The sequence below is a fragment of the Gossypium hirsutum genome, chromosome A05, assembly GCF_007990345.1.
Source record: "Gossypium hirsutum isolate 1008001.06 chromosome A05, Gossypium_hirsutum_v2.1, whole genome shotgun sequence".
NCBI lineage: Eukaryota > Viridiplantae > Streptophyta > Magnoliopsida > Malvales > Malvaceae > Gossypium > Gossypium hirsutum.
The window spans coordinates 60,259,298-60,274,923 of NC_053428.1; the positions used below are offsets into that span (position 1 = coordinate 60,259,298).

The 15,626-nt window shown below is 37.8% G+C and overlaps 1 non-coding gene across 1 annotated transcript; it reads right to left on the reverse strand.

The window, feature by feature from the left end:
- Nucleotides 1–4,850: 4,850 nt before the first annotated feature.
- Nucleotides 4,851–4,957, reverse strand: LOC121230101 (small nucleolar RNA R71). Its single transcript, XR_005928053.1, has one exon. It is a non-coding gene; the product is annotated as a small nucleolar RNA R71 (small nucleolar RNA).
- Between the last annotated feature and the right edge of the window lie 10,669 nt (nt 4,958–15,626).

The following is a 15,626-nucleotide window of genomic DNA, read 5'->3' on the forward strand; positions in this document are numbered from 1 at the left end:
TATACTTGCACATGATGGTGCTTCGGTTATGGATTAAATGATGGATGCGTATTGAGTTATAATATGTAATGCATTAGTTAGTAAAATGTATGCCATTTATGTGTGGCATTAAGTATATAATCGGCCTCAACATAGACATGCATATTCGGCCATAAGAAGAAGATTGGTGTTGCATGTATTCGGTTAGAGGCAAGCATATTGATGCTTTTGTCTTGGCTTAGAAAATTCGGCCAAGGGGGAAAATTAGCTAAAATGTTGAGTTTGATTCATGATTCCGTACATATGTGACTTTAATGACTAATGTATAAATATGGGCTAAGTGCCTTGTGTTCCTCTTTTCGATGCTCAAATGATTAAATCAATTTATTTGTTTAATTAAGCTCAAGAGCAAAGGGGAACTAAATCCGATAAAGGGAAGGAAAAAGTGGTCGAATAGCCATCGGAATCGTTCGACAACATCCGAGGTAAGTTCTTGAGTAATAGAGCTTAAATTATGATTTGATTAGATCATGTTTTAAGAAAATCAAAATCATTCTCTTTGTGTGTGGCTATTGAGCCGAAATTGCAAGAATGATAAGTGTCTTGTGTTTGAGTTTTGCTAACGAAAATGAAATACGAATGTGCCATGATTTATTGTTAAATGTGCATGGTTATTTGAATGATGTCCGGGCTAAGTCCCGAAGGCTTTGTGCTAAGTGACCATATCCGGACTAAGATCCGAAGGCATTTGTGCGAGTTACTAATTCTGGGCTAAGCCCGAAGGCATTGGTGCGAGTTACTAAATCCGGGTTAAGTCCCGAAAGCATTTGTGCGAGTTACTATAACCGGGCTAAGTCCCGAAGGCATTTGTGCGAGTTACTATAACCGGGCTATGTCCCGAAGGCATTTGAACGAGTAGCTATATCCGGTTAAATTCCGAAGGTACGTGATTTGGGAATGAACGATCTTACTGTAAAAATTTCAGTTAATACGCTTGTAACATCCCAACATTGAGGTATGTTTCGTATGTGCTTTGAATTAGTTGAGCCCTTACAAATAAGTATTCGCTCAGTTGATAAATGAGCTACCGGCCTTTGGCTAAGTTGATCTTTTGTGTATGAACATAAGGGTTGGTAATGTGAAGTAAGTATGATATTGAGAATTTGTGCATATGAAATTATCCGTTTAGTTATATGAATGCTATACTTTTATTGTGCTGGAATCCCTTGCTCAAAACTTACTAAGCATAAATTGCTTACTCCGTTTCTTTGATTCTCTGTTTTATAGATTTTGGTTCTTCAGCTATCGGACTCGGGATTTTAAAGTCGAAGTCGCCCACACTATCAAAGCCCCCCCCTTTTGGTACAATTTTGGTTGAACTTCGAAATGGCATGTATAGGACTACCCTTTTTGTTGTGGGTCATGGACCCTTTGGATTTGTATAATTTTGGATAGCCATGCGAAAATGGCTTATATATATGTTTGAGCATAATGTTATAATCATTTGGTATGGATATGGTTATTGAGAGGTGTGGATATGCTTAACAAGGATTGGCCATGGGAATGGTTAATCACTATCATAATTTGTGCTATTTATGCTAAAAGGGCTAGTTGAATCATGGAAACTATGAAATAGGTAAAGTCTACCTTAAAGGCAGATGCTGACAGCAGCAGTGATGTAGATTTGGAAAATCACTAAAAATAGTAGGAATGGAATTAAATAGTGAATAAATTATGTAAACGAACCTTGATGAATCTATTTTCATAGGAAAGTAACGAAACAATCATATGGACAGTATGTTAAGATATATTCAGGTTCTTGTGAGACAGGGCCAGAACGGTTTCTGGATTCCCTGTTCCGACTTTGGAAATTCATTATAAATTAACCAGAGATAATTAGGAGTCATTCCATATATGTATAGATTCCTTTCTGAGTCTAGTTTCTATAGAAACAAACGGCATCAGTATTGAAGCTCTGTGCAGGGAGATATCTAAGTCGTAATGCGCAAAGGTCAGTGTAGTCGATCCCTGTAACATGGGAGACTTTGACTAATAAACTGTACTAATTGGCCCAACCAAAAATTCTAGAAAAAAATCTGTAGATGGGCATATAAGTCTAGTTTCAGGGAAAAATTACGAAACTGATTTTCGAGTTGTGAAACTCAAGTTATGATTTTTAAGGTCATAGTGACGCAGTTAGCCAACTGCCTGGAAATTTTTAAAATGGACTGCGATAGTAAGCGAATTTAGTCTGTGAACCCCTCATGTCCGACTCCGGCAACGGTCTCGGGTACGGGGTGTTACAATTTCATTGGTATCAGAGCTACGGTTTAGTCGATTCTAGGACTACCGTAATGCGTTGGGTCTAGCTATACATGCCATTTTATGTGATTATTTGATAGTGTGGTGATTTCTGACATTTGCAAATGTGTTTATTTATAGTAATGGATCCCGATCCCGACCGAGCAGTAGCTGATGATCTTGAGAGTGTAGCGCCTGCTCCCGCACAAGGGACAGCGTCGGCGGACTCTCAACCTAATGCTAGTAATCCGAATGATGAAGCTAGACAAGCTTTCTATAGCGTGATGAATGATTGGTTCAACCAATACATTCGAACTAATACGGCTGTTCCACAACCTCCATTCCCGACTAATGCCACCCCCGCACCTACAATACCTCCGGAAACTGACCAAATAAGGTCAAATAAGCCCCCAGTTGACAGAATCCGAAAACATGGGGCTACTGAATTTAAAGCTACAGACAGCGATGATGCCGAGCAAGCTGAATTTTGGTTGGACAACACTATCCGGGTACTCGACGAGCTATCTTGCACACCCGATGAGTGCCTAAAGTGTACTATCTCCTTGCTACGTGATTTTGCCTACTATTGGTGGAGTACTCTGACTTCTGTTGTGCCCCGAGAGCAAGTAACTTGGGAGTTTTTCCAAACTGAGTTTCGGAAAAAGTATATCAGTTAGAGATTTGTTGATCAAAAACGGAAGGAATTTCTTGAGCTTAAGCAAGGTTCTATGTCAGTTACTGATTACGAGCGAAAATTTGTTAGACTTAGTAGATACGCTCGGGAATGTGTTTCGTCCGAGGCTATCATGTGTAAACGCTTCGAGGATGGGCTGAATGAAGATATAAAAATGTTGGTTGGCATTCTTGAAATACGAGAGTTCGTAGTACTTGTCGAGCGAGCTTGTAAAGCCGAAGAGCTTAGAAAAGAAAAACAAAAAGTTGATGTGGGAACTGGAGAGTTTCGTAAAAGATCCTCGGGAAAGTCTCTTCAACAGGCATCGAAGAAAATTCGAGATGATGTGGGCCGGTCTAGAGGCACTTCGGGCCTTTTTAGACGAGATCGTGATCGACCCCCTGTGGGTACACGAGGCACTTCGGTCGCCAGTGTTGGGAATGAACGTCGAGACAGAACGGAATGTCGAAATTGCGGTAAATGGCATTCGGGGAGTTGTAGATTCCATGACCGCTCCTGTTACAAGTGCGGATCAGTTGACCACTTCATTAAAGATTGCCCGAGGTTGTCTAAACAGAATGTAAATCAGAGTGGAAAACTGAGTGCTACCACTGCTCGAGGTAGACCATCTAGAAATACGGGCAATGCTAGTGGTGGTCAGAGAGGATCTAGAGATGCTACGACCAGATCCGAGGCTCGTGCGCCTGCTAGACCTTATGCTATACGTGCCTGCGAGGATGCTTCTTCGCCTGATGTTATTACCGGTACTTTTACTCTCTTTGATACTAATGTAATTGCTTTGATTGACCCCGGTTCTACTCATTCTTACATATGTGAAACCTTAGCATCCAGTAAGACTTTACCTATTGAGTCTACTGAGTTCGTAATTCGGGTGTCAAATCCCTTGGGTCGTTACGTGCTTGTCGACAAAGTGTGTAAGAAATGTCCCCTAGTAATTCGAGGTTCCTGTTTTCCGGCGGACTTGATGCTTTTGCCGTTTGATGAATTTGATGTTATTCTTGGTTTGGATTGGTTGACCGCGCATGATGCGGTTGTGAATTGCAAAAGCAAGACTATTGATTTGAGGTGCGCAAATAACGAGATAATCCGAGTTGAGATAATCCATATATGTATAGATTCCTCTCTGAGTCTAGTTTCTATAGAAACAAACGGCGTCAGTATTGAAGCTCTGTGCAGGGAGATATCTAAGTCATAATGCGCAAAGGTCAGTGTAGTCGATCCCTGTAACATGGGAGACTTTGACTAATAAACTGTACTAATTGGCCCAACCAAAAATTCTAGAAAAAAAATATGTAGATGGGCATATGAGTCTAGTTTCAGGGAAAAATTACGAAACTGATTTTCGAGTTGTGAAACTCAAGTTATGATTTTTAAGGTGACAGTGACGCAGTTAGCCAACTGCCTGGAAATTTTTAAAATGGACTGTGATAGTAAGCGAATTTAGTCTGTGAACCCCTCATGTCCGACTCCGGCAACGGTCTCGGGTACGGGGTGTTACAAATACTGTTCCATGAACTATGTATGATTATGCTAAACCTAATTTAATAGGAACTGAGTCAAGTATAGTTCGACCTGCTATTGCTACAAATAATTTTGAACTGAAACCTAACACAATTCAAATGATACAATAGTTTGTTCAGTTTCATGGTTTGCAGGACGAGGATCCCAACGCTCACTTGGCAAATTTCCTAGAATTTTGCGATACCTTTAAAATTAATGGCGTTTCTGATGACGCCATTCGCCTTGGGTTGTTTCCCTTTTCGTTGAGGAATAAGGCTAAACAATGGTTGAACTCGTTACCACGAGGGTCAATCACTACTTGGGAACAAATGACTTAAAGTTTTTATTAAAATATTTTTTGCCGACTAAAACAACCAAATTACGTAATGATATCTCTTCTTTTGTGCAGATGGATTTAGAAACACTATACTGTGCATGGGAGAGATACAAGGGCCTTTTGAGAAGGTGCCCTCACCATGGGTTACCGCTTTGGCTACAGGTTCAAACGTTTCATAATGGCCTAAATCCTTTGACTCGGCAAATGATTGATGCAGTTGCTGGAGGAGTTATCAATAATAAGACACCTGACGCGGCTTACGAATTTATTGAGGAGATGTCACTGAATAACTATCAGTGGCAAGTTATGAGAACAAAGCCGATGAAAGAAGCCGGTGTTTTCAACCTCGACAAGGTTACTATGCTATCTAACCAAGTAGAACTCTTGATTAAAAAGATTGATGGTTTGTGTGGTTTTACTCAGGTACATCCAGTGATGGGGTACGATTCGAATGGAGGAGGAGCATGCACAGAAAATCAACCCTTCAACCCTAGCATCGAGGAGGAACAAGTCCAATATATGGGTAACAATAACTCTAGACCCCAAAATAACCCATATAGTAACACTTATAATGTAGGTTGGAGGAACCATCCCAATTTCTCGTGGGGCGGTCAAGGAAATCAAAGGCCATAACATCCTCCGGGATTTCACAACCACCTTACCAGTAGGAAAAGAAGTTGAACCTTGAGGAGATTCTAACCAAATTCATCTTGGTGTCAGAAACTCGTTTTCAGAATACTGAGACACCACTCAAAAATCAACAAGCATCAATCCAGGGGCTCGAAACTCAGATTGGACAACTCGCTAAGTTAATTTTCGAACGACCACAAGGTAGCCTACGAAGCAACACTGAGTCTAACCCAAGGGAGCAACTCAACACAATTTCCATTCAAGATGAGGAAGGGTTAGTTGCAAAACCAAGGCCAGAAACGATGGTAAGCAAAGGTAAGAATGAGGTTGGCCAAACTGACCCAAAGCCAGTGGGTACAGAATATAAACCTCATGTGCCATACCCCAATGCGACAAGGAAAGACCGATCAGACGAACAATTTGGTAAATTCTTTAAACTTTTAAAGAAACTACATATAAACTTACCGTTTATTGAAGTCCTTTCGCAGATGCCAAACGCAGTCAAATTCTTAAAGGTGCTTTTAACAAATAAACGAAAGTTGGAGAAGGCGCCACATGTGGAATTGAATGCAGTTTGCTCAGTCATATTACAAAATAAGCTACCCAACAAATTGAAAGATCCAGGGAGTTTTACGATTCCTTGTTTAATTGGTAGTTTAGATGTTTATCATGCATTGGCTGACTTAGGGGCAAGCATTAATGTTATACCGTATAAAATGTTTAAACAGCTACGTCTTGGGAAACCCAAACAAACTAGGATGAGCATTCGATTGGATAATAAAACCATTAGATTGCCTAGGGGTATCATTGAAGATGTTCTTATTAAGATCGATAAATTTATATACCCAGTAGACTTTGTTGTTCTAGACATAGAAGAGGATAGTAACACACCTTTAATTTTAGGATGACCCTTTTTAGCGACTGCTAGAACCATTATTGATGTTGGCACAGGTGAACTTACACTTCGTGTGGGAGACGAAACAATCACCCTTCAAGCTTCTAATTTGAGTAACACATCAAAAATTGAAGGTGGTTGTATAAATCATTCTACTAGTACTGATCATTTGGTGAAACCCTCTGTGCAGGAAACAGTTACGAAGAACACATATGAGCCATGTTCAAACAACAACAAAGGACCTATCTATGAAGAATGAAGGCTACAAATCGAGGAGTTAGATGAATGGCGGGCACAAAAATCAAGAACACCCGATAAACCGAAACCGAGACATGACGAGCTCAATACCTCACAAAACCAATTTAAGGTTGGAGACAAAGTACTACTAGATGCAGCAGATACTTGCATTACCACTTCTGAGCCTAATGAATAAATCCTTCTTACGGTACTCAGTATTTTCCTATATGGTACAGTCGAGGTAATTCATCCCAAATTCGGTACTTTTAAGGTAAACAATACTCGTCTTAAACCTTATGTTGATAAATTTGATAGCAGAGATGAGGAGTGTAAACTCCTCGCACCACCTTGACCATGCAAAAGTGAGGTAAGTCGAGCTTAAACTATAAATAAGCGCTTATCAGGAGGTAACCTGAGCATTAACAATGTTAATTTCTTTAAAATTTTAGTTTTTAACATCTAACAAACTAACCAAATATTGGAACGCAGACTTTCTAAAGACCACACGGCCAGGCACATGGGCGTGCATTAGGCCGTGTGAAAACAGGGCAAGATTTTTCCCCAACGCGGGATACAATAAGTTGCCACGGCGTGCGACATGGCCGAGGGCGAAACTGCCAAAACAACATAGGCGTGCGACACGCCAGTGCCTTGAAACCATCGTTGAAACTGAGAACGTAACACGGGCGTGCGACACGCCCGTGCCCTCCACCCGTGGTCAACACTGTCAAAATGAACACGAGCATGGACCTATGTACACGGGCGTGGGAGAAGCAAAAAAAGCAAGACACAGCCGTGTCTGTGCACCCACACGCCCAAGCACACGGACGTGTCTCACAGCCGTGTGTCCCAAAATCTATATAAGCCCTTCACTATTCATTACCTCCCTCCCCAAAAATCCCTAACCCTAGCCGCTGCAGCTCCACACCCCTTACACCCACACCCGTGCGCCACCTACAACACTGATTCTGACGCCCCAAGTTCCTTCTTTTTGCGTTTGTTTACTCTTTTCTCTCTATTTTCTTCAAATATGTTTCTTATTTCATGATTCCTTTGCTATAATGAACTATTTTTGAATATTCATACTTAGAATAGTAAAATACCAGTGCTTGTTTAATAAAAATTTTTGTCATTTTAGTTACTCCATTATGCTATACTCTTCCATTTTTCCTTGTTTCCATGAAATTTATGCCTACTTACATGCATTCATTCATTATTTCCATAATCTTCTAACTTGATATATTTAGTGGTTTTAGTTTTTATCATCTCATACGTAAATCTCATAAAATATTCATATTTAGCCTTGATTTTCCATACTATTCTTAGGGCATATTGATTGAACTTCGATTTTTCAATGCAGGTACAATGTCATCCTCACGTGGTAAGAAGACTGCTGCTCTCGCCTCGAAGAAGAGGAAAGAAGCAGCGTCATCCTCGAGTCCTGCCACAGAGATTAGGCACCCATTCCTCCAGGTTCTATTGGGACCACAGGAGGAATTATATCAGATATTATGGGCACGACCTCTAGGTGTGGGCCGCTGCCTTGATTGGGCCACACTCGAGCAGATTTAATTGGCTGACGCGGTCTGAGCCCTCCTAACGACTGACCTGTGGGGGCTCTTCTGTGAGATCATAAAGCTGATGCATCTCGAGTCTACATTGGAACTCTGCTCGATGTTCCATCTTCAGACCGTCATGACCAACTTCGACGATCCTGGAACAGTCCAGTTCCGCCTCGGTGGTCTGGTACGCCAGTTGAGCATACCGAAGTTTGGGATTGCACTAGGGTCGTGCACGAAAGATTTTATGGATGACAATCATCTTGACTCCCTCCACCGCCACATCCACTACTCCCCCTCAAAATGTTGAAGGGACCTCGTCCCTACCTCAGCCACCTACGATCCTAGCCGCTCCAAGGCATCGGCTCTCCCTCATTCCTTAAGGTATCTACATGCCATCTTGGCTCACATGCTGACAGAGAGATGCGAGAGCACCAGCGTCATCACCACCCATGACACCTATTTCTTATGGAGTATGGCGACTAGGCACGTCATCGATCTCCCCTACTTTATTGGCTTCGCCATTCGCCACCAAATGAAGTGACACAAGAGAAGGGTCATCTCTATCGGACCCTATGTGACTCGATTGGCTCGGCATTTCGAGATCCTCAACACAGCAGCCCAATCATCCCCCCTCACTCTCATCGGCCAGATGTCCCCACAGGGCATCTCGAGCATGCTAAGTATGAGGATGATTGAGAAACGACGTGGCACATACCCTCCTCAGTACCGCTTCGCCCAGTCCACCGAGGAGGAGGACCTAGAGGACATTCCTGATGATATCCTTCCACGCCACAAGGATCCACTAACTCAGCCACCACCCCCCGATCCAGTTCATGCGGTGGCTTCACATGTTGACATCTCTAGGCGCGTTACTCGATTTGAGAAACAGTGTTTTCAGCGCTTCGATAATATTGATGCTACTCTACAGTAGATTTGTCAACACTTCCACATCTCATCGCCACCCCTACCTCGCGAACCATCTAGCGATAAAGATGTTTAAAAACTTTTATTTATTATTTTATGTTTTTACTTTTATTCTATTTTAATACTACTTTTTATTTTTCTTTAAGCATATTTTTATTAGGTTTTATAATTATTATTTTACAATTTTAAATTTCGGTAATTTCATTACGAGTAATTATGCTTCCTTATATTTCCTAAAAAGTTCCTGATTCTACCATAGTTATAAAGAGCTCCAAAGCTCATCATCATATAGGAACTAAAAACTCCACCAGGAAAGGTTCTCCACGACTGCCATGTCCTACTCGACCATGACCATAGCTACCACCAGATATAATATTCTTTTGGCGCAGGACTTATGGACTAATGAACCTCTACCACCACCGAAGTATCCTCCTCTATTCTCACACTGATTATTCTCCAAAACTCCAGTTCAAGGAATTCATTCATCATTCAGGAAGTCTCACTTCTCTCCCTACTTATGATTATCAATCTATCTTTTTCAATATATCTATCTTTGTACATTGAGGGCAATATACGTCTTAAGTGTAGGGGGTCTTTTATATCATTATTAGAAATCCCTGAATTGTGTTTTATTCTCACTTGAATCACTCATATTACTATTAGAATGAATTTTAATTAATTTATTATTTTTATTGATATGTCTTGAATTAAAATATAGGCATTTATGCATTGAGTGTTTAAACTTTATGACATTAGAGAATCAAGGATGATAAGTTGATTTTAGAAGAATTAAAAACTTTTAGGTTGTTTTTCTCAAGTTTAGATATTATCTTGAGTTGAAATTCACAGGTTTAAACATCAAAAAGCCTTAATTTTTGTGAGATTTTGAGCCTTTAGAGCATCTATTATTTCTTTCATGCTCACTTTTATTGTTCCTTTGAGTGCGTCAATATTGAATTGTCATTCTAGAACTTGCTTGATTATGCATGTCGAGACCACACTATTTGATTTGATATGTCAAGATGATAAAGGCACTTAGGTATAACCCACTCACTCCACAAAAGCCTACCTTCATAATTAACCCTTAGTGAACCCCTTTGAGCCTAACAAACCATTAATTGATTTACCCTCAATATTAACCCATAACCCATTATTGTTGAAATCCCCTTATTTGATCCCTATTTTTTTCGAGATTTGATTTGAACTAATTGCTTAGCTATGTTTTTTTCTTCTATGTATTTGACTTGTTTCTAAATAAAAAATAAAAAAATACTTACATACATATTAGTAGCAATTCGCCTTTTTTTTTTAGCTTCAGTGTTAATTCCATATTCTGAGAAGAAGCTCACTTGTATTCAACTGATGACTAGTCATTTTTCTAGCTAGGTAATTTTTCAATTAAATCTCGATTCTAACCTTTTCTTTCAGCTTGTAACCACACCTCCTAACGAAAGCCACGTTACAACCCTCTAAAGACCTTTTTGATTGAGGTATCATCTCAATATATAGTGGTAGAGATTTGATTTTCAGGCAAGCCTATGGTAATAACTTTTCATATTGACTAAAGAGTGCTTTAATTGATGTCCTTAAACACCTTGAGTGATTTGAGTGAATCTTTAGTGAGGATGTTAAACTCTGTGATATATCAATGTAATCACTTAGATAGGGGGACACCTATGTTTCCATGATAAAATGCTCAACTTAGATTGTCTGGAACTTTGATGTACTTTTAGTTGAATTTTCAATGTATAAATACTTATGGATTATTTTAAGATATTACTGATAGGGATTATAAATTGAGAAGAATTTATTTTGATCGTGAGTTGAGGATTTTCCTTGAGGATAAGAAAATGCTTAAGTGTGGGGGTATTTGATAAACCGTAATTTATACATATTTTTATCCCATGTTTAGCGCATTTATGGATGATTTCTCCTTAGATTTGGTGAATTCGATGCTCCTAATCCTTTAATTTCATATTTTATACATAGGTGAGCATAGGAGAGTAAAAAGAGCGAGAAACAAGCCGAAAATGGAGAAAATGGACCCACATGGGAAAAAAGCACAGCCTGGACTTCCTCACACAGGCGTGTCACACGGCCATGTCAATTTGACAGGATCGAAGCGCGACTTACACGGGTAGACCACATGCCCGTGCCTATTTAATAGCCTTGACCACGGGCTGGAGTAATCGCACACGGGCGTGTCCCTACCGAGGCCAAGTTTAGTCCAATTCTGAAAAGGCCAATTTTTAGGGCTCTTATTCATTCAAAAGCCTATTTAAACACTTGAGAAGCCATTTAGGAGGGGGATGTAAAGTAGGAAGCAATGGATTACTCAAGGAAAGTTTATTGATCCATTTCAAGAGTCGGATTCATCATCAAGACTAGAGATTTTCCTTCAAGTTCCTTTAGGAGTTTTGGGTTTTCTTATGTTTTGTTATTTTTATGCTTTTGAGATGTTTTCTTTCTTAAATATGAACTAAACCCCCTAAATACCTAAGGGGAATGAAACCTAAGATAGATCTTGTTATTATTATCTGAATTGTATGATAAAAATTTGACTTGTTCTTAATTATGTGTTCTTAATTCTTGTTTTGATATTCCCGGATATTGATTCAAGTTAAGCTCTTATTCAAAGGAGGAATAGACCCTGTCTAAGAGTAAATTTGTCATAAATAAGCGAAGTTGATTGCGCGCCTAGAGATGGGTTGACAAGATTTTGCCGGATTAAAGTGAAACCTAATAAGGGAATCCATAGATCTAATTAATGCAATTCTAGGGTGCTAATTAGGAAGAGATTTCAATTATTCAACCTAGGGTGAAACGTATTAGTCTCAAGAGAGATAATAATATAACTTAGGGATTTCTGAGGATCAAGTCAAATGAATAAATCGTCTGATTCAGAGTCAAATAACAAGTGAAATTTAGGTGGATTTTTCCTTAGGTATTGGCTTAATCAATCGAATTTTCCCAAAAGTATTTTCCTGAGTTTTCTTTCTGTACATTCTTAGTTAGTAAGTAGTTTAGATAACCAAACCTCTTAATTTTTAGGCTAGATAATAAAAAGGGAGTAAATACTAGTACTCTAGTTCCTTTGGGTTCGACAATCCGGTCTTGCTGAGGTATACTACTGTTCGATAGGTACACTTGCCTTAATCGTGATAATAAGTTAGTCTCAAGAATGATTCATTTATAAATCTTTAAAACCTGCTACGAATATCACACAATCGACAACATTTTTTGATAACTATCTTGAAGAGAGCATCTACATGATGCAACCCACTGTCATATAGCTAAAGGAAACTAGCATAAAGTTTACAAACTACTTAGGTCCATATATGGACGTAAGTAAAAATCTTGTTCATGGAATCAAAGATTTGATTAAGTGATCAAGACTTTTGGATGTGAGCAAAATGTAGATGAACCTTGTGTTTATAAATGTCTAGGGGATGGAAAGGTGGTTTTTCTCGTTTTGTATGTCAATGACATTCTACTCATTGGAAATGATGTAAGGACATTGTCATTGGTTAAGCTGTGGTTAATCCAATAGTTTAGCGTTAAGGACTTAGAAGAAGCTAATTTGTTCAAGGTATTCGAGTCTTAAGGGATCAAAAGAAAAAAAATGATAGCATTGACTTGACTGCCTCCGGACGTACTAACGTCCAGAGTGTGAATACTGCAGTAAAAGATATATTAATAAGGTAATATCTGCAAGTATACAGGTCCAATTGTAATGTAGTTACAATGGAGTAGGTGAGTACTCCGAGGATTGTACCCAAGGGAGACGAGTACTAGATTAATTCAACCTAAATACTAAAAAATCTAATTAGTACTTTAATTTAGTTATAGTACGAAGGTAAAATAAAAATTAGTTTTTAGGGTTTTTATAATAATAAAAATAAAATAACATAAAGAAAAAAATTCAAGAGATTGAAGAATAGAAATAATCGAATCTAATTACGAGTGATTAGCTCTCTTTGATAATCCCCATCAACTGTTGCTTCGGGTTCCTCATCAATCAACTAGTTGTTATCCCAGTAGGATCTTCCAATCTTCTACTCAAATAATGAGTCAGCAAGGACTACTTATCTTCTAACCTCACAGTCTAGACTAGTTTGGGGTAAAGGTGTTCATGGATGGGTCATACCAATTTTAGGTTAATTCTTACCTTGATGACTTTCCAGGGTTTTCAGGCCTAGGGTTTGTTTTACGTTCTTCCTTCCCAGACAATTGATTCATTGAGTATCCCTACAACATAATAAACAGATCATACATCCACTCACTAATCCCCCATAAAGGAATTAGTTCCTCATGGCCTCCATAGATAATATAAAGTTGATATAAAGGGAAAACATGCTTAATAAATCGACAATATACTATTTACGAAAGAGTCTGATTATATTAATATTGATCACGAATCCCCAAGGTTTGATTGTTTCTACTAGGGGTGAGAAAAATTCGATTCGGTTCGAAAAAATCAAAAAAGTTTCGAGTTAATCGAATCAACTCGAATATTTTTTTCGAATTTCGAGTTCAAGTCGAGTTGAATATTTGAATTTGAATAAATCAAATAATTTGATAAATCGAATACAAACTATATTTTTTAAAATTTTAAATTTATATTCTCCAAGCCGAAACCCTTTTAGGTTTTTTCTTTAACCCAATTTACCTCAAGTCCAAACCCTTTTATTTTACCCCATTTCCCTCCAAGTGCATCTGCCCTACAAATCAAACCCTCCAAGCTAGCAAGCTTTACCATCCAAAGCAGTTCATTCTTCTTCTCCCCCAATTTCCATTCAATTCAAACCCCCAAATCTATCTTTTTCTCCAAAAAACTCTAAATTAAACCCTAAATCCATCCTTCTCCTTCTTATTCAAAAATAATAAACCCGTTGTTCTTTTTCATCATCACCGCCAGTTCATTCTTCTGCATCTTTAAGGTCTATCTCGAAACATTTTTTATTAGTTGAATGATTTTCTCTCTGTTTTTCATATCTTTTGTTTTTACTTTTTCAATGCAAGTTTTTTTTTACTTTTGATTACAAGATGAAAATATTTTTGAATAGTTGAATTCTTCATATTTTTTGAAAAAGAAACTGATATACTGACCCTCTTGAAAGAAAGAAGTAGGTATTACTCGTAACAATAGTAAACTACCCTTCTTTTAACTTCATTTTTTGTTGATTCATTGTAAACAAACATAAGAAAAACAAAACCATCTAGGAAATAATCACTCCATAAAGAAGTTATTTCCTGTAAGTTATATTGGAATAATTGGGTCTCACGACAAGATTCTACTCCAAGTCAGCATAAAAATGCATATGCTGCCATTTTGGTTTAATTCCCCTTAATAATAATTGGATACTAAAGGCTATTCTTAAGGGATCTAGGTAGACTTGCAAAATCTGGATAGCATAGAGCTAATCCATTAGTTCGGGTGAGTGAAGACAATGAGGATTAATTGAGCTTGAACAGGGAGTCAAATATGTATAACCTATACTGTATAGCCATATTGAGGCATACTAGTTTGCTTTTACGAAGCAATTATTACATGTGTGTAGGTTTAATTTGGGTCTTTAGGAACTTATTAGGTGTTGGGGTACATGCTGAGTTTATGCTGGTGTCTTTAGTTAGTTCTTAGGTTTATGCTTAGTGCAAGTTCTTAGTTGGTATTGATATGTTATGTGATAGCTTGTGACATATTATTTTCTTAAAAAAAACTTTTATGCTTATTTTTTACATTTAAAATTTTTAAGTTTTACTAAACTAAATCACTTTGAATTATTGAAACATTGAGAGTATTTCTTACCTTTTTTTTCATGATATTAAGTTATTAAGTTTTAATGATTATATTGGTTCAATTCATGGAATAAAGTTTTCATGAGTATTCAAAAGCTTCTCTTTAAAAAAGAAAAATTATTTGCGTAAATTCAATATAAAACATGAGAATTTATTTTTGATCTCTAATAACTCGTCATACTTTGAAAATAACATATTAAAAATTATTTTTGAATTAATATTTATATATTTATAATTAAATTCAAATAATATAATATAATATAATCATCACTAATTAATAATAAAACCTAATAAATCAACCCGAATTTAAAGAAAAAAACACTTTGGAGAGGCCAAATTTAATGATAATTTCCACCATATAAAGCTTAGTCTTAAATAAATGCAGGCCTTTAAGTGCTGCCTGCCACAACATCATTCTTTGGTCACCTTCAACCTTTACATTGTGCTCCATCTTTACATATGTTTTATTATATATGAGAATTTAATCTTTTCTTATATCATTAATAAATTTAATCTTCCATTAGATAAATCAATTATTGGTTACTAACGTGATTGCAACAAATGTTTACATTTAGATGAGTGATCCAAAGCTAGATGGTTCAACTCCAAGGACAGATTGTTGGAGCCATTTCACCAAGTGTGTAACTAAAGAGGGGGAGAAGAGAGCAAGGTGCAATGCTTGTGATATCACTTAGACCATGGAATCAACTTCGAGTTCTATAATGAATTTGAATAACCATTTGAAAACATGCTTAAAGAGACCTCGAG